Here is a 25,760-nt window from a genome sequence, read left to right on the forward strand (position 1 = left end):
TTAAATTGACGTTAATCTGTGCATGTAATATCGTGATCTATATTTAGATTTTGTCGTGGATTAGCTTAAATGTGAGGAAAACCCCGAAATCGTTTGCGACGAAATTCTGACTTCTAGCCTCCAGCGTGAGAAAAACTGCAATATGTATAACATTGCAACTTCGATATTTTATTTTTCTAGCCTGAAGTTTTCTCTACTGTGTAAAGAAAATAAAATTGAAGTAAACTGCATTCAAAAACATAGAATATAAAAAATGACAAATAAGTTTTACTTTTTTGCCATCGTATATATATATTGGATGTAATAAGTTGAAAATCAAATACGTAGCAATATGTGCGCATAGAGGAGTGCAATTATTAGTCTATTTTCATTATTACATCATTTTTCATTACAACAGCTTAATCGAACAGCTGAGAAATTCGGGAATAAAGAGTATACGATCTGGAATCTCCAAACTTGTCGCAATTAATCAGCGGGTCATCAATATTTGGCCGAAATTCAAAAGTGCAAAGGCACTCGCCCTCGAGCGCGTTGAAAAGAAGAAATATAATCGCGATATCTTTCGGTATTCGCGCACCGAGCAGCGCAACGGAAGAATAAACGATAGCTATAATTCACGCGGTCTTCACCGGTCGCCGCCGCCGCCGCCGGTCCAGTTCGTGTAATCACAATACAGATGAAAACTCGCCGTTTGATATAACGGATTGCCAGAGAGTTCAGTGGGTAGCCGATTCCCGAATGATCAAAATACTGTCAACCACAGTACACAAATCATTTGGTTCGTGAGAAATGTTGCCACTTTAGCGTGTATTCTATAATAGAAAAATTATATAGAAATATACAGAATATACAGATATAAACGTGTAATTAAGAGGAAATGCTCGATTCAATCTTAATTTTTATAACTTCGAATGTATAATCGAATTTCTAACTGATCGAGCTGCCACGTGATCGAGTCTGTAGTCTGTTATTCTCATTGCAAACGAAAGATAATTAGATACCTTGATTTAAGAATTGTAAGTTAATGCGAGAAAGCGTAGGGGATTGACTTTAAAATGCTCGATTGAAAATGTTAGAAAGGTCACACGTATATGTGTGTATGCGCAAAGGAAACTGGGTGTTTTTCACCGAAGAGGCATGTTCGTCTCTTTCCGTTCTCGAATGTTGGGAGAAGAATCCAGCTCAAAATCTCGTGACGCCATTCACATCGCCGGTTCAATCGAATTCCTCGGAGAAGCTCGGAGAATTGTATTTTCTCTCGTACAGAACGAGTGCCATATACAAGTTAGGAGATTTACGTTGCGCTGCGTAATTCCGAAAGGGTTACACCGCAATATGGAAAAATAAGCGATTTCACCGTTCAATCGTACGATTCTCATACATTCACGAATAGGATACAAAAATTAGATATTTCCATTTTCGATATCCGGGAATATCTGAGATTCAACTCTATCTTTCGTATCCTTATCATGTTTAATATTTGTGCATTTCAATAACTGCGCTAAATAAAAACACTAATGCCACTCTTGAATTGTACTCCGCGTGCGTTGAAAGCTTTAATTTCAATTTTTTTTATATCATAAAACTAACATTGATTATTGCGCGTGCGCGCGTGCACACAGAAAATACACAAATAACGTTGTACTCTTGGTATCTTTTGCGTAAGCTATTATTTTAAATAACAAGTTGTCTACGGAGTAGAACAGTAGTCGGAGCTTTTTGGTATATATAATCTTCTCTATCGGTCGGTTCTAACTTATGCATATCACTATACAGGTATGTTTCACGTGTCAATATGGACATGACTGCAGCACGATAGATCGTTTGCATAGATATTGTTCGCTTACGTACGCTCGTCGATTAATCAGTTTTATGGAACGCACACCTAAGACGGTACCGCACGACAGGATCTCGAAATAATTTCTCGCGGCCATGAGTCCAATTTTTTTTTAACGAGATTCCAGGAATCCTTTTCCGGGGTTGTCGAAATTAAAGTTTCAGTTCAAAATGACTTAAACTAAATGGTTGTTGAGGCCCGCAATTCTCGGGAACCGTAAATCTCGTTTGTTTTTTTAGAATGCAGCAGTCTTTCTTCGAGAATCGACTATAAATATGCGGGGCCAGATGATTCTGGCGATCGCGATCGCGCCATTCGTTTCGTATACGCTAAACGAGAAGATGAAGGATGGATCGCCGTCGCCGCAGGCGGATGCGGAGTATTACTTTAACGACCTCTGAGTATCGTGCCCCTTAAATCGACGGCAGTAAAGACGAGGAGCAGTCGCGACGCACTATAATTCCATTTGGAGAGAAATCTTTCCTGTTTCGCTAAACAAAAATTCCCCTTGTATTTTATCCATTACATGCAAGCGCATCTCTTTACGCTCTTACTGAATATTCCCCGATTGAAGAGTTTTTATTTCTAAATCTTCAATCGATGTATTTAACAGGAGCTCGAGAGAACGTAAAGATGAGGATCGCAGATTTTGTAGTGAAATCACGAGGTTCACTTCAGACATTAGCGTCGCGTGCAAATCATTTGGCCTGTAATGGCAACGAGCTTTGGGCAATTTGCGTCACACGTGCGGTGATGTCGGTGTTTCCAATGAAGCAAAGGCAATCCGCGGTGAAGTGAAGCTTGTTAAAGCACTCGCGAACGCGTTAATTACATTTCGTTCGGTGGCATCGCGCAAATCAACGATCACTCGTTTCAATCAATCTATCTGAATGCCAAATTTTAAATTTCCAACCACGTTGCCTACGTTTGTGGGCTTTTTTTCGAACCGTGAGCCTTCCAATGCGATCACGTCGCTTGTGTTTATGCACCTTTTTTTTACTCGACTCGTCTGTAAAACGCCAGTGGCAATATTTATCTCGACCTTTGGTTTGTTTGTTTGTTATCTCAGTGCAATATGTACTCGATGCGTCAACGTTTTCGGGCAAATTAAATTAAAATTTACAGGATAAACTGATTGCTCGCGGAAAATTATCCAAAAATTCATGAAACCTTTTAATATATTAAAGTATAAATCAGCGAAAACGTCATTGCGTCGGCTATCATTGAAACATTTTGAAACATTTTTCAACAAGATATAGCACATAATGAAAAAATTCGTTTTCAATCTAAAAAGAATTTAGATATTTGTTAAAGTAACTGATATTAAGCATCAACATTTTTTTACATTTTTTCTGTTCTTGAATATTAACAAATACGTTGTACGTAATCAATTTTAAATCAATCCTTTATTAATCTAAAAAAATTATTAATTATTAAGCAATTTATTTGCATCCCTTGCTGCCGGGAAAGTTTTACTGGTATCTACTTATCCAAAATTCTCACATGGTGTTTGCATCTCTCTTAGCTTTCATCTTAATTTAGAACTGTCCCCGAGATAGCGATGGATTTCAGGGCGCAAGATAAATAATTGCTTTCCCTAAATGACGTATGAATATATACCGTGCTAACCGAGGCGTTTAATACAGAGGTATTAAATTTCATAAATCATGTAACACACGTGGGACATCGTGTATGTTCTGTAAGTGGAACGGCACTGGTGAATTGGCCGTCGACGTCTTTTCAAAAGCACTGGCAATAAGGCATTGACATAGCCGCAAGAGATATGCAATTGATCTCTTTAAAGGTACAATGCAAGCGCATGCTGAGAGATTTAATTTTCTGATGCAGAAATTTAAATTATTAATCAATCTTTTATCATTTTTTCATAAAGTTTCTTAGATCTTGTCAATTATCAACTTTTCACGCGACACAAATGCAGTTGAGTAAATATGTTTTATATTGTCATTGCCTGATAAAATTCTCTACTCTCTAAAAGTCAATCAGTGGATTATCTCTGGAAACAGTGAATATTCACTGATTCACGATGAATGATTCAGTGCTATACTTATAACAGTTTCAGTGATAATGCACCGATTGACTTTTAAATAGTACTTTTGCTCAGTTTATTAATAAAAAACAGGTCTAAACACCAAATACACTGTCCCAAAAAAATTGGATAAAATTATTAAAAGAGGTAAAGACTTAGGTGCGATGACAGACTTAGGTGCGTTACTTAACTTTTAACTTTTTAACTAAATCCTTTTTACTTATTAACCTACATTATTTCATAACTGCGTTGCTGTTGTTGATTTGCAGTATCACTCGAAAAGGACCGAAAAGAATAGGGTCGAAACATTGTGTAATTAAATAACTAGCCAGTTGGGTTGACTATAAGTTTCCCGTCTCAATATTCTAACATTGTTCATATCTCAGCCGTGGAGTGGTAAAAGGACACATTGTTGCCATATTAATGCTTGAAATGATTATTCATCTGATTACTGCCGGACTATTGACTTAAGTCTGGCGTTACTTGAGATTTTCTCGTGGCTGAAAATAATCGGCCGTGCTGAAAACCGCTGGTGGCTAGTACACTTTTAGAGAAAGTTTTGCTGTCATCACTTATCTAATTACGTTGCCTCCGCATGAAAAGTGATTGCGTCGTACGTCATAAAAAGCACCAGTCACGCTATATGTATATATTATTGGGGAAGTTAAGAAGCTTTTCTCCAACATATTCTGCATACGGCGACTTATTTCCCCTAGGATAATATTAGAGCACCGTGACAGGGTAGAGTCTGATACTCGTCTATCATGTGGCAAGGCTTTCAGGCTTCGCCAATGACAAACTTTGTAATTTAAGGCAGCTCCTGAATGTACACGTAACTAGAAACTTGAATCGATAGCGCACGATGAAAAACTGTCAATTGCATCGCATAAAAGTTTTTCGCCAAGTGTTCGAAAAATCTGCGCTTTTTCACCTTTGCAATAAATTTGGCGGGAGAAACGTCCGAAAATCCGAGGAAATAAATTTGCGTCTTCTGTAGACTAGAACGGGAAAGAAATCAATAGAATCGTATTACTAGGATATCTCTTTAGTCAAACGAGTTTTTTACTTTTATTGAACTGTGACAGTTACATGCCATTTGACGCGACTACTTCACGTTTAGCGCAAATCTAATTGTAAAAAGTTTTTATATGTATCGGCTCTCCCACAGTCTACTATTTAATGTTGCGACGCGATAGCATTGTTTGAGCAGTTGAAAATTTGAAAAAGCGTCGGCTATTCGGGAGTTTCAGATGATAAGCAATTTAATTTTCTAAAGGCAGTGATAGTCTGTGTACGAGGTTGAACATGACGCGATATTTCAGCGACCGCGGTACAACATTATTTACGCGAAAGTTTAACTTTGTATATCCGCGACAACGCGAACTACTCGAGAATACTTGGCGGCCAAAGTTGCAATTTTCGCGCGCAATAAATCGCAAATGTTTTTCTAGCAAGCTTCGGCAATCGATTGCCAGGGTAATACATTGGGTGTTTGACCGTTGTTGATTTGAGAATACATACGATTAAAATTAATTTCGTGAAAACCTTGCACCATTGCCGTCGTCATTGTTGCATGCGAATTATTAGCTACAGTTTTTTTTATCTTCAACGTAAAACACCTTGATAATTAAATGTCTGAAAATTTCGTTGTTGTTGCATCCTGCACTTAATTAAATTGAACTAAGTTAACTGATTTAAATAAGAAACTGAGATGCCTCAGATACAAACATGTCTACTATGATTAAATTCATGATATTCTATATTAAATTTGTACAGAGGCTGAAGCTTCATTAATAGAGCAATACCAATAATTCATTGTCTAACAATTTTAATGGACGACTGTTATAAAATAACTCATGAAAAGTTCTTTATTTATTATCTACTGCTTCTGGAACACCCTGTGTATACGATTGCGCGCACGTAGAATCGTACTTGCAGCAAGCTGTGTCTTCCGTGAATCATCGACTCGACCAGCCAAAGCGGAGCCAGAAGCCAGACATTCGGGTGCCAACGGCGAAATCCATAAGTAGCGCTAGCGTCTGACCTTTTTCTTTATTCTGGCCGTAAGGGATTTTCACCCAGCGTATGGAAAACTATAAAAGCGAACGGGGGGAGGGAAAGGGGAGGGGGAGAAAATGCACCGAAGTTTAATTCCGCAATTGTGGCGGACTTATAAAAGTATTATTGATAAAATCTATTTATGTCAGCGGTTAAACGCCATAAGCGGTTTAAACGCGTAAATTCATTAGTTTGAATATTTCACGTCGAGCACAGGGAAAATTGAGATCTGGCGGATGTGGCGCGGAATTATAAAAATTTCGCGAGAGAAATCGCGTTTACTGACAAATATCGGGATAATTTTATTCAAAAATTTTATATTAGAAATATACCATTGTGGACTTTTACAAATGGCGGTAGGCGCCACGTTGACTTGCTAGGTTTTTAACCTGAATTCATAATGCTTAGAGGAACAGGCTCTTCCATATCCCTTACCGGAATTCCTTTGCCAGGCTCAGTAAAAAATTATGTGAGAGATTTCGCGCGATTGATGTTTCTTTCGCGGCAGGTATACCTACTCGCAGCGTATGCCTCTGCGGAATACCGATCGTATCTCGATGTTTTCCCCTCCCGGCGAAGCCTCGCATTTTTCCGCTCGGCTCATTCACATTTTTCTAGAATGAGAACGGCATTCTTCATCCGCGCGATTTCCATACGTGTCGTATGTCTTTCGTCTGCTGCCATTTCATCTTCCGGAAACATTATAAATATAAGATCCCTCCTTTAGGCACCGTTATTCTTATTCAGTAGATTGACAATAAAATATTAAGGTAACGGAATCAGAGAAAATTATATTATTTACATTGCTCCTGTCATCTGCGATAAAGAAGAATATCGCAGGCAATATTCAGAAGTTGAACTTGCTTAGAAATGTGACGTTAAATAATTAGTTTATTTTGCTTTACATTTTTCTCTATCGTACGGTCATTACTTAATGTCTAGTGAGATATTAAATTATCTTGAATTATTAAGCATCTCTAAAAAAATGTAATAACTGTCACTAAACCCGAGATGAAGATTCAACAAAAATATTTCATACGAGACATATGAGACATTTTATATCTGTTTAAGTTTTGTTCGCATTGTGTTTCCTCCTTTTCAAAAGACATTTGAATCTTTTCTGACGTTTTTTTTACAAGACACGGGACAAAGTCTCTAGAACGTTTCAAGGTTCAATCTCTATGTATGTCACTGCTTGACAGGGCTCTCTTCATTTAAGAAAGAGCCGCGAATGAATTTTTTTTTCCTTTATAACCGCGTAAAAGCACAGCGAGTGAACGTACGCGAGTCAAAGGGAATGGTTTATCGTACAGGAAGGACGTTATGTCTCATTTTGTCCTCGAAGATATAAAAATGCAAAGCTTTCACCAGTGGCTTGTATACATTTAAATTACGAATTTACATTTTGCATGTAAAACATGCAAATCAACAGGCATACAAAAGATACATATGCAAACAATTTTATGTCTTCATACACGTATGTGTATCGATAAATTATACGTTATTATTATACGTATATATAATTACACACGTAGATATCTCCCGTACAAGATATTTCACGGTAGTTTATTAAATTTGTTTAAACGCTCGCATAAATTTTGAGAACGAGTTAATTCAATACAAATGACGAAGTTGTATACAGGGACGCACATTGGAAAAACATTTCTCACAGCTGTCTTAAAAATATCTGATGACCAGGTTGATGTGTGTGTTTTTTTTTATTTGATTTATTTTCAAAGGAAGAATGTGCGTAATGGATGTTAGGCATCGAAATGAAATCTTTTTTTGTACGCGTCTTCCCCGTATGCTTTTTTGCTCGTGGGGATGAGAATGGAGAGATATTAAGCCATATTTTATTCAGATGAGGGTCATCAATGTCGTGCCATCTGCAGTTACGCAGAACGGCACGATCGGACGAACGTTTATATAGAGTGCATTCACGTGAAATCGAAACAGCCGTCGTATCGCTTTTGTACACGCGGCAGTGGTTTTAGTAAAGTGAAAATGGCTTGGGAAAAAGAAACACTGCTCTAGAATATCTCTTCGCGTACATACACTTAATTTTTATTCTCGCGTGAAATAGAGGAAAGTCCTCTATTATGAGACAGGATTCTAATATGAGATAGTAGGTTTTCAACGTCCAAATGCAATCGCAAATCTGTTTTCGCAACGTTTACACGATCTAACAATCAATTTTCCACTAAACAGATTTCACTCCAAGGGCAATAAATCGCGGTGGAACCAACAGACGATGCTTATTAATTTAGCAGAAATTCCCGCTATCTCATATTAGGAGTCTATCTCATAATAGGGGACTTTCTTTATATTCTAAACGCAGTTTGATAAAATAAATTAACGTTCAAAGGAGCCAACGAACCAGACACTGCTGTACGTGTAAAAAATTTCTATTTGTAAAAATAATACAAACGTTTCGACTTTTAATCAGGTCGTCTTCAGTGTGTTATACAATTTTAAATATTAAACGTTACGTGTACATAAGAAATAAACCTACAGTTAAGATGTAACAATGTTTTTGCGGTGTGCCATATTAGAGTCTTTACATCGAAATTTAATGTCCAGATGACAGTTCCAAGTCACAGTTTTGTCTTGTCCTTCTGACACACAACATCGCATTTTCAGTCTCTTATAATTTACCCCGATAACTTCTAAAGAATTTCAGTCCACACTTTCTCGCTTCTCAACTTGCTGGATATATATCCTTAAATCTTGTTGGAAATTTTACTTTCGGATTATCCTTCAGAATTCCGTTGTTCAACTTTCTGCGATTCCTGTCATTTGCATTTTAATAATTTTATATATTTCTTTTAATTAAGGTATAAGTATAGAATGTACAAGTACTTTTCACAAAAAGAAATCAGTTTATCCGTAACAAAATTAAGTTATTAAACGACGTTAAAAATTTTTTTTTATTTTACGACTTTTTATTCTTTATTTAGGAACTGAAAATTTCACAGGAAATTGATGCAGAATGTAAACATGAAGAAACATGAAAAACCAAATTTATAGAAAGGTTAAGGATGATGCGTATGCGAAAGGGTATGTCAGAAATTTGTTTGCCTGAGTAGAGAGCTTTAGAGCCAACCCTCTGGCTTTTATCCATATCCAGAAAATGAACAATAGAGAGAGGCGGGATAAAAGCTACCTTAATAGCACTATTGCGTTCTCGGCAAAATGGTATCAATTACATTTCGGTATCATAACGAAAGGATGTAACTTATTTTTTTTTGGTGCCAAGGCCTTTAATGTGAAGGAGAAGCATAATTTGAATTTTGTAATGCATGGCATCAATTAATCTTTTTTTTATAGTATAATTGCAATTACGGTTATTTGAATCAATATCTTAGTTAGTTACTTTGTAACAGTAAAAGTTGAAGTCTTGTTCTTGTTAATTAATTAATCTTTTATTGAACATTTTTTTAAATTTAAATTATTAATTTAAATTATTTAAAAATACAATAATATCGTGTTACATTTATGAATATTTTTTTCAATCTATAAGTTCTTATTATAATATGTTACATACTTTTTATTTAATATTGTTTTTTCGTTCAATGAACATGATTTATTATATTTCCACCTGCATTAAATCTCAATGCCTTATTTTACATCGCATAGATAAGAAAGAGAAGACGAGAGAAAGAGACTTGATATCTTATCATTTATCCTTCGTCGGGTCTTGCTTCAGGTACCAAATCAAAGGAAGCATTTACGTTTTCGCACGAAAACTCGAATAAATTACGTCCTTGTAGTTCGGTGATAGTCCGGTGAAAATAATCGAGAAATAGAGTACAGTATTGAAACTGACCGCCGCGACAGATGCGTCTCCGTAGCGCCATGCATTCTCGCCCACGGAATATCGATCACAGTTTCTCCGATATGATAACGAGAGCTTTCTCCAGTCCCGCGAGTCCTTCGTCCTTTCCCACTCGGGGCCTTCGAGCGCCGATGAGGTAACACGATAATGCGACCGGGTACGATAGACAACTATCAACTCGCGCGACGTATAACGAAGCAAAACCCAATTTCCCCGACTCGCTCGCGAATAGTTTCGCAACACATTCTGTAACCCATTCTGCAATGCATCCTGCTACATTCCTGTCACATTGAAACCGTCGCCATAGAGGTCTGATACGGTTTTAATATCAACGACTTTCGCGGCGACAAGTTAGCTGACCGTGAGTTTGTTAGCTCCATTAAATGCTTGATCAATGCGTTGAATCGCTCTTACCCCCATTGCCCCTTTCGCCCAACGACTTTCCCGGTAATAACGAGCTAAATATGAGCATCGGGAAATGCTCGTTACGACCACTTGACTCGCCTGAGTTATGTCTCGGCGTGGGTCCTCTCTAATTGCTCTCGTTCAGAAATATCTTCGGGCTTTTTGTTAGCTTAAGCTCATTTTAAACGATTCTGTTCAGACAGAGCTTTAAACAGAATATTATGTCATTTTGTGCACCGTATAATATAATGTAAAACATATGAAGACTCAAAAGGTATACATATGTAAACTATATATTAAATTATGTATACGTCAAAGATACAGGTAGGCCGGTATTCATAGTCCGTTCTTATATTTAAGATTATCTTAATGCGTTTTCAACCAATCACAGAGCCGTATTAGCGTCTTAAGACAACGCTTACGATGATTTTGAAATAAGAATCGACTATGAATACCGGCTATTATATCTGATAAGATTATAAATAGTATTTTATTAGGAATTATGAATTCTGTATAGATAATTTTTTAATTTAAAACGACTTTTCGTGTTTATTTTACCTGAGTGCTTTCTCAGCTTTATTCGTTTTGCCTGAAGTTTTCTCTCAGCTTTGATTTAAACTTTTACAAACACTGCATAATATGTTTGTTAATGTAGGATTAACAATTCTCTTTTATCGACAAAGAGCAGCAGACAGTTGCTAGTTGGTATGTCTTTTAATTGTCTAGAATCGATATCTAAACAATATTTACTTATTCGATTGCTTTATACACTTTAATAGGCTACACTAATGAAACGAGGGAGTCGAGGAACGCTTGGATTCCACCAAACCCGGGAGGGTGAAAAAAAAATGACTACTTTTCTGCAAGTTCACGACCATTAATTACGCGCGTAAATTATTTTCGCCCTACAGTTCTGTTTACTTGGGTAAAAACCTTTCATCAGATTTTGAAAACGGCATTTATTATAACATAGCTTAGAGCGAGCAATAAAAATGTTCTGCCGTAATTACATTTTAAACAGCTTTGGAAATGGTATTGTAATTAAGTGCAATGATTTTTAACGATTCGTAGCCTTACACTGACAGTTTCTAATTAATACTAATTACATTATCAACGTTTGTTATTATCAATTAAAATATTGCACATAAATATAATAGCACCGATAAATATCGGTATCGTAAAATTCCAAAAATTTGTCAAACGTATTGATTACATATTTGTACATTGAGAATTTAGGCTTATTTTCTTTACATCCACACGAGAAATTGATCTCTAATAGCGTCGGTCATGATGGAGTTCGATCGAAAAACGAAACAGGCCTGACAGAACGTGCGACGAGTGTTCCGAATAAATCGAGTATTATCAGAAACCGATCAGGGTTAAATCGAGTGTGTCATTCGGCGAGCAAGCAAGCAATCGATTAGCATGCCCGCACGAGTTTTATCACAAATTCTTTCCCTCTCGATCAGTCTAGAATCGGTAGCGGGACGTAATGGATTCGGTTGTGCGAGGGGGAAGTCCAAATACCTTCGCGAGGAAATAGTGATCTTTGTAGTGTTAACTCGGTCCCCCTCCTAATTCTCATTATTTATCCGTAACGCTTTTCACAGAATAAATACGTTATAAATTACGGGACCGTAGAAACATTTGTTTTCGCCGAGCGCCGCCTTAGTCTTGTTTATAAATCTACATTTCTGTTAAAAAACGGACTTTCCGCTGTCAACGAAATTATAAGCCAAACCGTTAAATGCATTGTCAAAATATAATATATTCCCACACAGCATGCATGTCTGAAAACATCTTTAAGACGTCATTAGGTTGTCTCTTAGACATGTAATATCTAAAAGATGTCTTAAAGATATCTTCATGACGGTTTTTAGACATGTGTGTCGCCTGGATTACACTTAAATGTCACTTGTAATCCTATCACTCTTATGGAGAATTTCAGAAAATTTGTGTTAAACTGTATCGATCGATAAAGTAATTAATATTAATTGAAGATTATCTATTTTTGTAAAGAGATTCAAAGACATTCCATAATTTGATTATAAATGACGATCGTAAGGAGAAATTACATTCGAGCAATTACTTGGCCTAGATAATAATCTAGTAGTAGTAAGCGAAATTGGAAAGTTACGAGTTATCTGATTAAAATACTCTTGAATCGCTTCTTGATGTCATTGATAAGTAGACATAGTCGGTTCCGGTTACTAATTAGCTTAAATCGTAATCCGTTGCGACAATTAATACTCGGAGTTGACATTACGTTAATTAAATCTGATTGCCAGATTAAGTTTTGTAATCAATGCGATTTGATCGCTTCAGTTGTTAATTTCATTTGTTGATTAAATTAACTCCCTTGTATCTGCGGTGAACTTTATAAATAGGTGTGCAGCATAATCGCGTAGTACAACGTACTACGTTGCTTACAACGTTGCATTAATTAAATCTTGGAGTAGAGGTTGATTCGCAAAATTGCACAAGTTGTCAGGACATTACTGTAAGCAGTTGAGGTGTTTTCTTACTTAAAAACACAAGGGTCTTTAGTGAATTCTTCGAGTGCAATGTATCAAGTACGAATTTTAACATCACGAATGTAACGTTGCAACTGCACAAATATAAATTTACACGCGGAATAGAAAATATGAATTTATATGCAGAATAATGCACGTAATTGCATGCAATAAGTATGAATGTGGCGTTTTACGCGCAAAGGCATATTAATGAAAAATTATTAAAATTATTAAACTTATAAATATGCGACGTAAAAATACACGTGGGGCGTCAACTGTTTTATCAACTTTTTCCTTCATGGTATTTGCCGTGAATAGCGTCGGAATAGCGCGTGTGGCATAGCGCGTAAAAAATGTCATCTGCCATGTCCGCGTGTGTAACTTTCTGCTGTCAGTAGAATAGATCTGTTTAAAGCCGGACTTGGTAGATACAATTAAAGTGAGGCCACTGTGCCGGGTGTAAGCGCGTTTCTGTGCAAAATAGGGAGTGCAACCGGGGAGACCGCCGGTGAAACTTCGCAATCAATTTATGTTTGTTTACGACGATGCTAGTCGCATTGCGGAGCGAATAAAGTAACACACCGAACAATCCGAAAGCGAGTGAATTAAGGACATGCTTCATCGAGCGATCGAGTTTTTCTAAGAGCTTATATATTTTCAATGCAATTTTTATTGTCAGTTGTTTAACGTATATCACCTAATTAATCTAAAACTGAATGTAGAGTAATTTTAACTTGTACATAAATGGAGGAATAAATTATTAAGGAAAAGTACATATTTATACTTTTAAATAGTAATTAAATAGTAAACATGCTCTTGTTCTTTTTATTAAAAAGATCTCCTTTTTGCCGAGAAGGCTTACGGAAGTTAAAACAATTTTAAGACGTTACACCCAAGATTACGGATAAAAATAATAGTGTTAAATATTTTTTAAGACTTAATGTCATCCGTAGAGTCATCCGCATTTATTCGCATTAAATTTAACATAGTTAGGTTTATTGAAGTTTAATTCCTATTTTCGTTAAAATTCTGTCATAGTTGTATATTTGTACTAATTAACAAAAATGCACAGATGAGATTGTTTGCTCACAGAGTTATTATTTTAAATTGACAAAAATCGTATTTTAATTTGTTTCACTTTGCTTTCTTGTTAAATCTTGCGATGTAGCTTTGGTTTGTCTAAGAGAAATCAGGCAACCGGTGATATAAAGTGGAGTCTAATGTAGATAGAATTGGGCTATACATATACATATATGATTCATATCGAAACGGAACTGCGGCCGATCATCGCGTTGCATTAACTTTCTCAACACACGTAAGTAACATCGAGGCGGACAGGGTGTTTGGAGTAACTGGCCTGAAATTGTAGTTAAATTCGCCAAGTTAAAATACATTCACTACGGGCTCACTCCGATTAGATTAAAGTCTACCGCGTGCGCTCGTACGACTTAATTTGTTTTTCAATTCGACGCTAAGGTCAGAGTCGTGCAACGAATAACTTCGATATTTTAATATCCCACGTCAATTTGTTTACAAAGTGACTGCGAATATTTACAGTTTGCGTTTGCTCAAAACAATGGACCGATGTAAGTTAATTTAGAAATAGAAGCATTCAAAGTTAATTAGAATAATCTCAATACAATTTGTTAAACTGTACAAAAATATAAAATATGAAAAATATATTAAACTTACTTTTTATTATTTTAATGATGTTTGAATTTTATCTTGACATATCTTAAGATTTCTCGCTGCAGAACGATATCATATTTTTCATGTTACATTTGTGACGATATTATATTTTCCGAAAGTACATTTTCTTAAGTCAACGTATGCGTAAAATAAGATAATTCCCTGACACAATTAAATTAATGATACAGAATTCTGTTGTGTCAAGAGATTCGTGTACTCATTATTTATGAAATTCCGCTTTTCGCGGGTAAATTCTCCGCATGTTGATTCCAAACAAAGTTTAGTTGCTTGATGAGTAGTCTCAGTTTGGAAGTCGACAATGCAATGTCTATCTGCATAGCTATTGCATAGCGATGTATTTCGTAATGAAACATTCCCTTGATAATCTTAAGCTGCATTTCTACAGGATGTCGACGATGTCTCGGAATTACCGGCAATTACTTTATCTCCTAATAATGCAGATTCTTTTATTATATATATATTTTGTTAATATAATTATTTTTATTTTTTATATTAAAATTAATCATTTTATCAATATAATAATATATATACATATATTATATATACAGGGTGTTATACAATATAATACCCGCCTCACCTCTTATTTGCGCATAGAGACTAGACTAACAATAAGTCGCAAAGTCCTCCAGCATTTTGCAATTTTCGCAATAGTTAATAAGTGATCTTTTATAGTAATTAATAACTTGTAAAGGTTCCTTCCATACACGCGATATTGCTTGAAAATTGCGTCTGGCATTAGTCATCGAATGTCCTTCCGCTGGATGTCAGTTTTCGTCAACAACTTCAATGACAAATCGCTCACGCGACGGATTGTCTTCGAGACAGCATTGGGCGTGATGCATTTCTCATCTCTCTAATTGAATTTCAGCAAATATAACACTTCCGTCCTAACGTAATCACATTTATCCGTCGGCGAAGCATCGTGCAAGTAACCACATTAATCGATACACGGTGTATACAATCTGAATTTGCATGCATGGAATCAATATTGCAGCTTATACAGTAAATGTCACATAAAATCTCTGGATTATAGCAACTTTTATACCACCATGGTGATTAAAATACTAAAATCCTTAAGATTCGTGTAACAGCAGCAAACTTTATGCTCTAATTAAACTTTTTTTTTCACAAAGTTCGTAATAGAATCCATTTTAATATCACGGTAATTGAGTTTGTCAGTGCTTGTATGAAATATTTACGATATTATCGTCTGTCGTTTTAAATATCGCCGTCGTTTTTTCATTAATGAGTTTGCAAATTCGTTCCGACAGTAATTTGCAAAATTACAGGTTTTATTCGTCGAATAGCGTCATTTGAGTGCCAATGCGTATATTAAGTTACTTGCGTGTCCACAACAATGTTGCTAACTTGCAGCTTTTATGTGCAATTGTGCAAAGTTTCGCCGAGACGGTTCACAATTTTCGAAAGTAGTTTCTCGATTGCGTTTATTATACGTGTCCCGCAGGAAACTTTTCCGGGATAAAAAAAGGTACATCGTGAACGATTTCCTCTGGGAAGTATTTGATGTTTTCTACATTTACCATAAAATCGGCTTATTATGTACACGTTGCACGCGTATGTAAAGACAAATACTTGAACGTAAAATGCTAGAGGATACGCAGGAAAACACTCTGATTATGACACTTTACAAATAGAATAGAATTATTATCCAATAAAAATAACAGTACTTTGTAAAAATGATGATTGAAAAATAGATATAATTTAATGATATAAAAAGTAAGTAAAATAAAAACCAAGTATGTTAGGTAAATATGTCTGTTAAATCAATAAAGAAATAACTTTTTTTTTAAGGACCAACAAACTTTATGTGAGTGGCAAAGTTACAAAACGCTATCGCGTCTCTGGATAAGATATTATGATGTAATAGGATAAAATTTTAGGGTTACTTTAAAATTTAAAGAATTTATGAAATTAACGAAAAGAATTTGTTTTATAGTCCTAGGATATTTCAGAGATTGATTTATGAGAAGTACTGTATGAAAGTAGGCGGTCAATTTTATGAAGATTTATATAACGTGAAGTTTAAAGGAATACGCTTGTCAGATTTTCGCGAATGCACTGAAATGAGCTGAAATACAATGATAACAATGTCGTTAGTTGCTTGGCTCTATTTTTAATACGGCATTGTATCGCTCTGAATCCAGATTTATCCTTTCGGGCGTTATTATTGGAATACTGCAGTCACGAAAATCACTCCAGTTTACAGTCTATTTTTTACACGTCGCACTTTTTAACAAGTGCGACGGCAACAGGAGAATGGGCGGAGACCTGGGTGGCGGCCAATAAGCGAGAATAAATTCAGCGACAGTCGACCGTGGATGCAACGAAAAAATAAATCGCGAGTGCGATCTGCGAGTTGCGACGTTCGCTAATTTTACATGCTGGCGCCGAAATGTCCGTCAATTTGTAACCTCGAGCTCGAGTTAAAAAAGAACCGCGACGCAGAAAAGGACTTTTTCGACGAAGCAACAAAAAATTATGTTGCACGACATGTTTTAGATGAGTTAAGATTGACGCCATATAATATCGACTATTTCTACAGCTTTGAAAGTTATAGGGAGTAATTTTTTAAACCAAATAACACGTGTTTCATTTTTTATTTGGTAAATTTTTGGAATTAATCTTTTCCGAATCAAAGTTTTGAGAGGTATTAGAATGTAGAGAGGCATTTCTTGTAACTTTTTACTGCAATTTTTACCTGTGTAATATTAAAAATATGAATATTATTCCTAAAACTCTTTGATTTGATCTTAACTCAAAACGTTGTTAATAAACTTAAGACTCTCTCTCTCTCTCTCTCTCTCTCTCTCTCTCTCTCTCTCTCTTTCTCTCTTTCTCTCTCTTTCTCAGGTAATGTAACATTTCATCGTTGTGAGTGCGATAATTATTCTTTCACCATTGCGCGATGAATCGAGCGTTCCAACTGGCGTAAAAATATAAAATCCGCAATGCTTGGCGATCATAAATAACCGCGCGGACGTTTACGCGTCTGTAAAATGGTTGAAATGGAATTTATGGACTTCCAACTGACTCATTTCTATTACTTGAAAGTAACAAAATAACTAGCTTACAATGACCATTACTTGTCATTGCCATTGCAATAAATTCCGTTGATTCCTTCGGGGCGTTATATATTCGACGAACGTGCTCAGATGTCATCTCGGTGCAGAAAGACGATAGCACTTACCATTGACTTCGTAGCGCCGTTAATGCTTTAGAATGCATTTGTATGCATCTGGTGTGCCTGTATGTACCTGGTGGGAAATGGAAAAGGAAAACGGTGTGTCTATAATGACTTTTCGGTGAACAAAAGTACCGTGTATCGACTATTAAAACGATTAGTTCCCCTTGGAGAACGAGTATCGTGTTTAGAAACTTACAATTACCGGAAGTCTGCCAAAATTATTAAGTTACATTTAAATATAGATTACACGGTATTGAAAGTAATATTGCATCTGCAACATTGTATACACACAAAAAATAACTTACATTTGTTGATATTAATTATCTTTCATAATTAGTGTGCTTTTTATAGTGTAGTTTATAATAAATATGTATTATAATAGTCGAAGACTGAAGAGTCTAATTGTAAGCAACCATCCGTTAATAAATTTCTGCCACTGAGTTAGTAGCGCCATCGGCACTTTAAACTGCATTTGCATGCAGCCGATGTGACGCGAGAAATCGAGAAACTGTGTACCATAATACTTTCTGTAAAGAAGCTCTGTGAGAACTGTACATTGAGTATTAAACCGGCAACGACGGAACATTTGGAGCGAACGTTTCGGATTTTATTCTACACAATTATGAATAATAATACTTTCAGCGACAATGTAAAAGCTACTAATACTATAATTAAATGTCCAAGAAAACAGATTTATATGCAATTTTTTTATAACGATTAATTGAAGAAAAAATCGTGAGGTTTTTGGTCAATTTTTGTAAATTTCTTAGACCGCGTTTTTAAGTGCAATTCTGTTGCATAGGTTTTATGGTACGGCAATTTGCGATTACCACGTATTCGAATTAAACTTGACCAATATAAAACATCTTACTATTAAGAGTTCCGTTTCTGTCTCGTCTTGTTGACCTTCGGGAGATCTTCCGAAGCAATTTTATCCGCGAGATCTCGATTAACTGTCGAACTGTTCAATAATCGGGTGAACATTCGATTGGTTTACCTGAATGCCTCGTCTCAATGGTAACAAAGAAATACAGGCGAAATTTTAGATACGAAGCACGTATAAAATAGATAGCTCTCGTGTTAACTGAACTAAAAAGTCCTATATATCAATTTGGCTCGAGAAGGTCCAAAGTTTTCAGATTTTCTCATATTTCTTCCGCTTCTATTTTTAGTCCGCTCAATTTCATTCGTTCATCGATCTTAATTAATTTATTTGTATAGAAAGGAAATGTTATTTTACCGACGTTAAATAATCTCTGCTTTTAGGGCACAATAGTTTTCTTTGGAGATTTACAGATAAATAATTCATTGTAATTGCGCAAGTGTCAAAGAATGTCCTATTCCTCGCACATGGCGCGTTTATTAAAACTCCTTTAAAATTGCAAATTCTTTAGAAAACGTTCAAATGGGGTCTCCCCAGGTTGTTTTCACGATTTTGCTATAATAACGTGTATATAAGTCGCCGATTACGCGTCATAATGAAGTCATCTCGTCGTGAAAGCAGAAGCTGGACAAAAGGTGGATCATCTGCTACACCGAAAAATAATTAATCTTCTGTGTGCATTGATGTCCATGCAAAATAAAAAAGGGGGAAGAGAAACGGAAAAGAATGAGAACCCCGCGGTTTTCGATCACACGGGCCACACGCTGAACGAACATTGTTACGCCGCGATTCATTCTTTCGGCTGTCTGCGACCTCCGTTTTCAACGATCGCGTTTTATTACCACAAAAGGTTACTTCCACTACGCGTCTATGTTCCATTACCACAGTCACCGCCAAACGTATTTTACGTGACATTTTGTTCACGTCAATTGAATTTATATACATGTTTATATGAAAGGAACAAAACATTTAATTTACAATAATAAATTTTGCAGTATTGAATTGCATAAAAATATAATACGTGACATATTTATTTGACCGTCGTCCCATGACGGTCATCGATGTTCGAATTAAATGGAAAGCTCAGTACGTACGCACCTTATATGTACACGTATATTTTATTGTGACATACAAGTACATATATTACTGCTTGCTACCGAAATCGAAAAACGTTTATATCTCTAATTACACTCGATATGAAATTATAAGCATATTAAGTTTATTTTATATCCTTACGATGCAAATGAGAGTTTATAAATAACGGAACTGTTTGTAGCGCGGGCCTATACTTTGCACCTTTCATGAAGATTCACCGTCCGAAGTTGCTCTATTCGCTGCGCTGCGTGACGTGGAACTTTGCGGTATAATATGTATGGTTCCGCTAACTGTAAGACAGCGAGCGGTGTATCTTTGCGTAATTATCGCGCGTTATTTTTATGCCGCGACGTCGGGGACGGTACACCCCATTTTGCATATTTCACCGAGATTTATTCCGTCGCCGCGGAAAACTTGACGGCTACGTTGTACCGAAGTTTTGTATTATTCTGCGCGATGTTCTTTTCATACCGCGGTACCATCGTCCATGCAAACTGCAGACGCTCTGATGTTAGCAGTGAATCCTGAAAACTCGGACCGTCATGCGATGGAAATATTGCTTTTTATCTCGCGCGTGTTACAAAATTCTGCGTACGGTCTTTCAAATTTCTCGACATATTGCGACTCTTACGATACACGCGAACAAATTGGCACGAGAAAAAGTCCCTCCCGCGAATATAATAACGCAACTGTTCTCATTCGAATTGGAGCATTTCTCATATGAATTTCGTCCTGTTGTTTCGCGCAAATTAGAAAGAAATGAAACTCGGCTTCAAAAGTTTCAAAGCAAAAAATCCTGCCTGTCCTCTCGGGAGAGAGAGATAGGGAAGAGATTGCTGTATTTACATGCGGCGTTTAAAAACGCATGCTTTACGTCGCGCGGAATAATAACTTGCAGGTGAAAACTGTGTGAAAACGAATTCGTGTCGCTCTTTCGGTATTTTTTTTTCTTCTCGTAATTAGCGGTTCTCGCCGAAAGATATTTCCCCGTCACCGGATCTTTTTCTGAGGAAATCCATTTGAGATTGGCAATGAAAGCAGAAGTTTTGCGGCAAGACTTAGCTCTGGGCTGACCTGGATCAAAGAAGCCCTCTGCTGCGATTTGAAACAGGAAGGCAATGATTCTCGAATCATAGGTCCCTTAACATATTAGATCCAGAGGAATAAATCTCAATATTGAATAAATCACTTTTTTTAATGAAAATAGTTGAATAATATATAATAAAAAAGACGGAAGTGCTTATCACATAGTGATACGTGATAACTAGGGGTGTGAAATATATGCATTTGCATATTTTTCCTGGTTAACTAAAACATGCAGTTTTAACAAACTGTATATGTTTTGAAACATTTGGAATCAATTTCAGCTATTTTTATTTTGCATATTTGTGCATATATTGTTATAAATGCATATTTTTGCATAAGCGGATTGTAATTGCATATTTTTTTACATATCCGGCATATCGGCACTTGGCACGTCAAACCTTAATGTTTCTGAGCAGGCAAAAGAAAAAAAATCCCCGAAAAAGAGCTACGGGCTCTCTCCCATTCTTCCGTTTCGAAGACTGACAATGAGTTTGTGTTTGTTCAGTAGCTGCTTCACCACTTTTTGCGAAATTTTGGTCGCTTTTGCTTCTCTTGGAAATGTAGAAAGGTATTTATTCCACTGTAAATGTTCTCTTGGAATAGTTTAATATTGGATTCATGGAAATATTACGACCTTTTGGACCAATAGGTCAGGAGTTTTTTCTTTTTTAATGTTCGTTGTTAAATTTTTAAATTAACATTTTTTAAAACGCGTTTTTCTTTTTTAATATTTGCCATGTGATGTTCCTCTTGCCACTGTTTCTCTGTTTACTTTTATTTGTGTTTATACTTATGTGTATATTGCGGTTTCCTTATTTTTTCTCATGGTAGTTTTCGCATATTTTCAGTTTTTAATTGCATATTTTACCAAATATATTTACATATATATGTGCATATTTGTCTGTTTTTATTGCATATAAATCACAGCCCTAGTGATAACATACAAATTCATTCGAGCGTGCAAAGCAAATGGCGTATTTATTGAGCCAATAGTATCCTTTCGTAGTAAAAGAAATGCGCCAAGAAAAATTTCATTGCACTAGGCAGGAAAATTGCAATCTTTATTTGAGAAGGAAAGTACTATCAGCCCTCTGGAAAGTTTAACAAGAAATCTTATAAAAGAATTATTTCTTTACTAAAAAAAACATCGAAAATTTTAATAAATTGTTAGAATTTTATGCGACTCATCATATTTTTAAATAGCATTGTTATCAGAAGTGAAGAAGAGAAGTTTTTTTTTATAACAGATAATCGATATAGAAATTAACAAGTGACAAATAAAAGTATTTAGAGAATATAACGCGGTTAATGGGGCGTAAGCTAACAATCTTTAATAACTAATAGAATGCATAATTATCGACATCGAATTTTATGCTTAACATATTAACAAAATTAAATTATTTTAAAACGAACGTAAATAGAAAATGAAAGAAATTTTCATTGATATTAATAAATTTTAGTGGAAATATCTGCGTGTCGTGTAATAATTATTTCAAATGATCCGGGAAAGACAGAAATTTTATAAAGGCAATTCTCTGGAGAAACTGAAAGGGGGAGTAGATCGAGATAAAACAGGAAAGAACAAATTTAATAATTTAAAAGAATTATAGACATAATTTATATTTAGATACAATTTTTAAAAAGATACATATCTGTGACTGTTCTAATTTAAACTTACGTCAGATTCAAGATTTTATCAGACTCGTACGTGATATACATATATTGAATAAGAACCGTTTTTGTTGGGGGTTGGGGGAACCGGGTTTAAGTTTTAGTTTCCGTTGAGGGGATCAACGTTACGGAACGGTATATCGCATAAGAATCTAAGAACCTAAGAAACACACATACATATTGTATATGTAAGGCTGCGTTCGGAAACATCACCCGAGTGCCCCATTTTATCCTCGTTGCTCACCGAATGTTAAATAAGGATAAAATGACGCACGGGGACACTCGGGTGATATTTTTCAACGCAGCCTAAGTAAGTACTGTTCCGGAATTTCGATGTCGAGAGAGATTACAAATTCACGTGGCTGCAAGAGAAATATGTATGAATACAAATACCCCTCTCGAATATTCGATACATTCTCGAAGAAAGCAGTAATAAATGCATGAGTATTATATGTATGAGTGTATAACCGAAGCTTATTTATAACGCGCAGTTGCCTATCCCGTATAGCCTCGGTTTAGAGCTCGTCCCGAAAGAATGTAAACGTGTTACCGTCGCTCGAATTTCGTGTCTATCGATCTTATTCTTCGTAGGTTTCGTCTTTTACGGTTTTATTGTCTTCTACTCGGCAGACTTTATCCGACTAACGTTTGGATCCGCTATTTGCTATATTAGATGTTTTATTTCCACGTCGGGAATACAGTGTAAGATATATATATCTCTCTCTTTCTTTCTCCACGGCATAGCGAGAAATCACGAGGATCCTATTTTCTATCCGCGCGTATCTCGAAGCAGCCGAAAGTTTGACACGCGATCGCGTGAAGGAGCAACTTGCACGGGGAATTCTTGAGAGGAGCGTTTTATCCTGAAGAAGACGATGTCGGATCAGCGGTTACTTGACACATTTACTTCATCCACTATCTATCGTCGACATGAGTACACAGGGTCGTGTACAAGTTTTATCTGTCTTATTTTTCAAGTTTGGTATTAATTTTTTTTCTATATTTAACGATTGTTCTTGAATTGTCTTGCGCAGCAAGAAACGTTGCAGAACACCTTAGACCGCAACAATGTTTAATTTACCGAATTATGAATGCTGAATCTGAGTATATACATGTATGCAGTAGGCAGCATTTTAATGCAATCAATTTTATTAATGTAATATAATTACAATGTAAGAAATGAGTCTCGAACTTGAACGAGGTTGGCAATTTGCACAGTGCACGATGGTCTCAGCGCGTCTCTCTCGTTTACCGTACAAAGACGACTGACCTCTCCAAGATCGTCATGATTTAACATTAATATTTATACAATACGGACAGCAGACAACAGATATCGCTGACCCGACAAGTTAAACAGCTTGTAGTTTAGTCAATCCTTATCTAGAATTAAATATTACTTAAGTTAAGTAAATTTTGTTCTTATTTTCTGTTAATATTTTGAAGAATATTTCGAGAAAGTAACTTTTCTTGATTTTCAATGTTTAAGATCGCACTTTGAAAGTTCTCTACGTCTCTTTTCCTCTTAATTTCTTTGGTGTCTCTTTCTGACTTCAAACTTTTTATTGCATTATTCGGAATCTATTATCGAAGTAAATTCTGATCACTAAGCCTACCTAAGGTATTTTGCGCGGCACATCTCGCGAGAGAAAGAATATATCTCGCGTCATCCTCGCGCGCAATGTATGCGCCTGCACGAAAATTTTCTCACGATAAGCAAAACCATCCTTCAATATATTCCCGCGCGTGCCATCAAGACGATAGTTCGCACACTGAACGAGCGACCATGCGATTGATGAACGATTCGCGCTCGACGGTCTGCAGACTGTTATATTATGAAGAAGTCCAAAAAGTTTGTTTTATTATATCGCGTTTTACGAAGGAGTTAGTACGAGAGAGACGCGAGAACTTTATTTGTCTCTCTCGTGACTCGTTGATTATTATTGTGACATGTGTATATGCAGCTTCTATTACTTTTTGATAATTTATTTAAAAAGATCTCATATCTTTCACATAATAATATAATATTTATTGTATTATCAAATAGTAATAAATATTATAACATTTATTAGGCTTTAATTTAAATTGATAATCAATTTAATTTAATTTTGAAACGAATATTAGTTCTGAGAATTGTTGTTAGTCAATGATTAGTACAGAATGTTGAAAGGGGAGCTCGCGGATTACAAGCACTCTTTGTTATAATTTATGAAAAAAATATGCATTAAATTATCGAGCGAGGGGATAATTAGAAAGCGGGCTGAAATATTACGGATAATGAATTTCATGCGGAAGTATGTGTACAGGTTGATCGCGAGATCGTTTGGCGACGATTTACGTTCTCATTTTGCTCTCTAATTCCTCGTCGTCGCTTCAACTGGCGCCATCGTCAGTCGGGGGTCGTTTGCCGATTTATCGCTCGACTTTTATCACTATAACGAGATTGCGCGTTGGAATAAGCGCTTTTGTCACGCCGATTGACAGTTCGAAAAAAAGGTTGGATCCACAAGCAACGCAAAGACAATGCAGAAACGCAAAGTGCGAAAGCAGAGTAAAAAGGATCGTCACGTAAAATTTATTAAAGAGTAGATTACATAATTAATTGGGACTATCGTAGTTATAATATCGCTGCATTATAATTATTTTTGTATTAAAACCTTAGGTATAATAAAGTTTAATAATTATTATAGTATAGAAACTAAAATTCCATATACTAAAAATGTAGATCTAATAGATAATTCGGTACGACACATCAGTGTGCGCTCAGACTCGGTGGTGAAAAATAGAATCTAAAAAGAAAGGATGTGGAAATATTTATATCGACATGATCGATTGCTGTTTCCTCCCCTATGTATTTTGAAATTCTCAATCTTTTTGTTTCCATCGTGTTATTACGCCCGTGAAGAATAGTGGAAATACATGCAACTGATTGCCGTTACGAAGGCTCATAATCAGCCGTTTCGACGGAAATAAGCACATCAGATCGCATAATCACCGCTGCGACCGATTAGAATTGAGCGAATTGACGGGCAAAACGGGATTATACGCTTCGTAGAAAAACAGATGTTTCTGATAGCTGAATAATCGTTCTCTGTCTGACGCTCTAGTTATTTAACATGTTATGACAAATATCCAAGAGATATTGGATTTTGAGGTAAAAGCATTGTTACGTCCTGTGGGACGTAACTGATTCTTTTCACGAAAATCTAACGGTATTATATTCCGAGTGAGAAAAGGGCAAAAGTCGAATGGTTATCGATAAGCGCGTTTAATTCATTTAACGCTGAAGCTGGCTCCAAACGGAGCCAAAACGTCCGTTTATCGTAATGCGTTAGTTATATCGTGAAAAACATATCAATGATATTTTAACATACGAACAATCGTACTTGTACATGGCATTATTAATCTCAAGTTTATT

General features: G+C 35.9%; 1 protein-coding gene across 2 annotated transcripts in view; it reads left to right on the forward strand.

Annotated features, from left to right (window-relative positions):
* Positions 1 to 25,760, forward strand: part of LOC105568505 — an 82,154-nt gene that overhangs the window by 50,808 nt on the left and 5,586 nt on the right. The gene's annotated exons all lie outside the window — the stretch shown is intronic.

Source organism: Vollenhovia emeryi, unplaced genomic scaffold (assembly GCF_000949405.1).
Source record: "Vollenhovia emeryi isolate VEMERY1.0 unplaced genomic scaffold, V.emery_V1.0 DF939128.1, whole genome shotgun sequence".
Lineage (NCBI taxonomy): Eukaryota > Metazoa > Arthropoda > Insecta > Hymenoptera > Formicidae > Vollenhovia > Vollenhovia emeryi.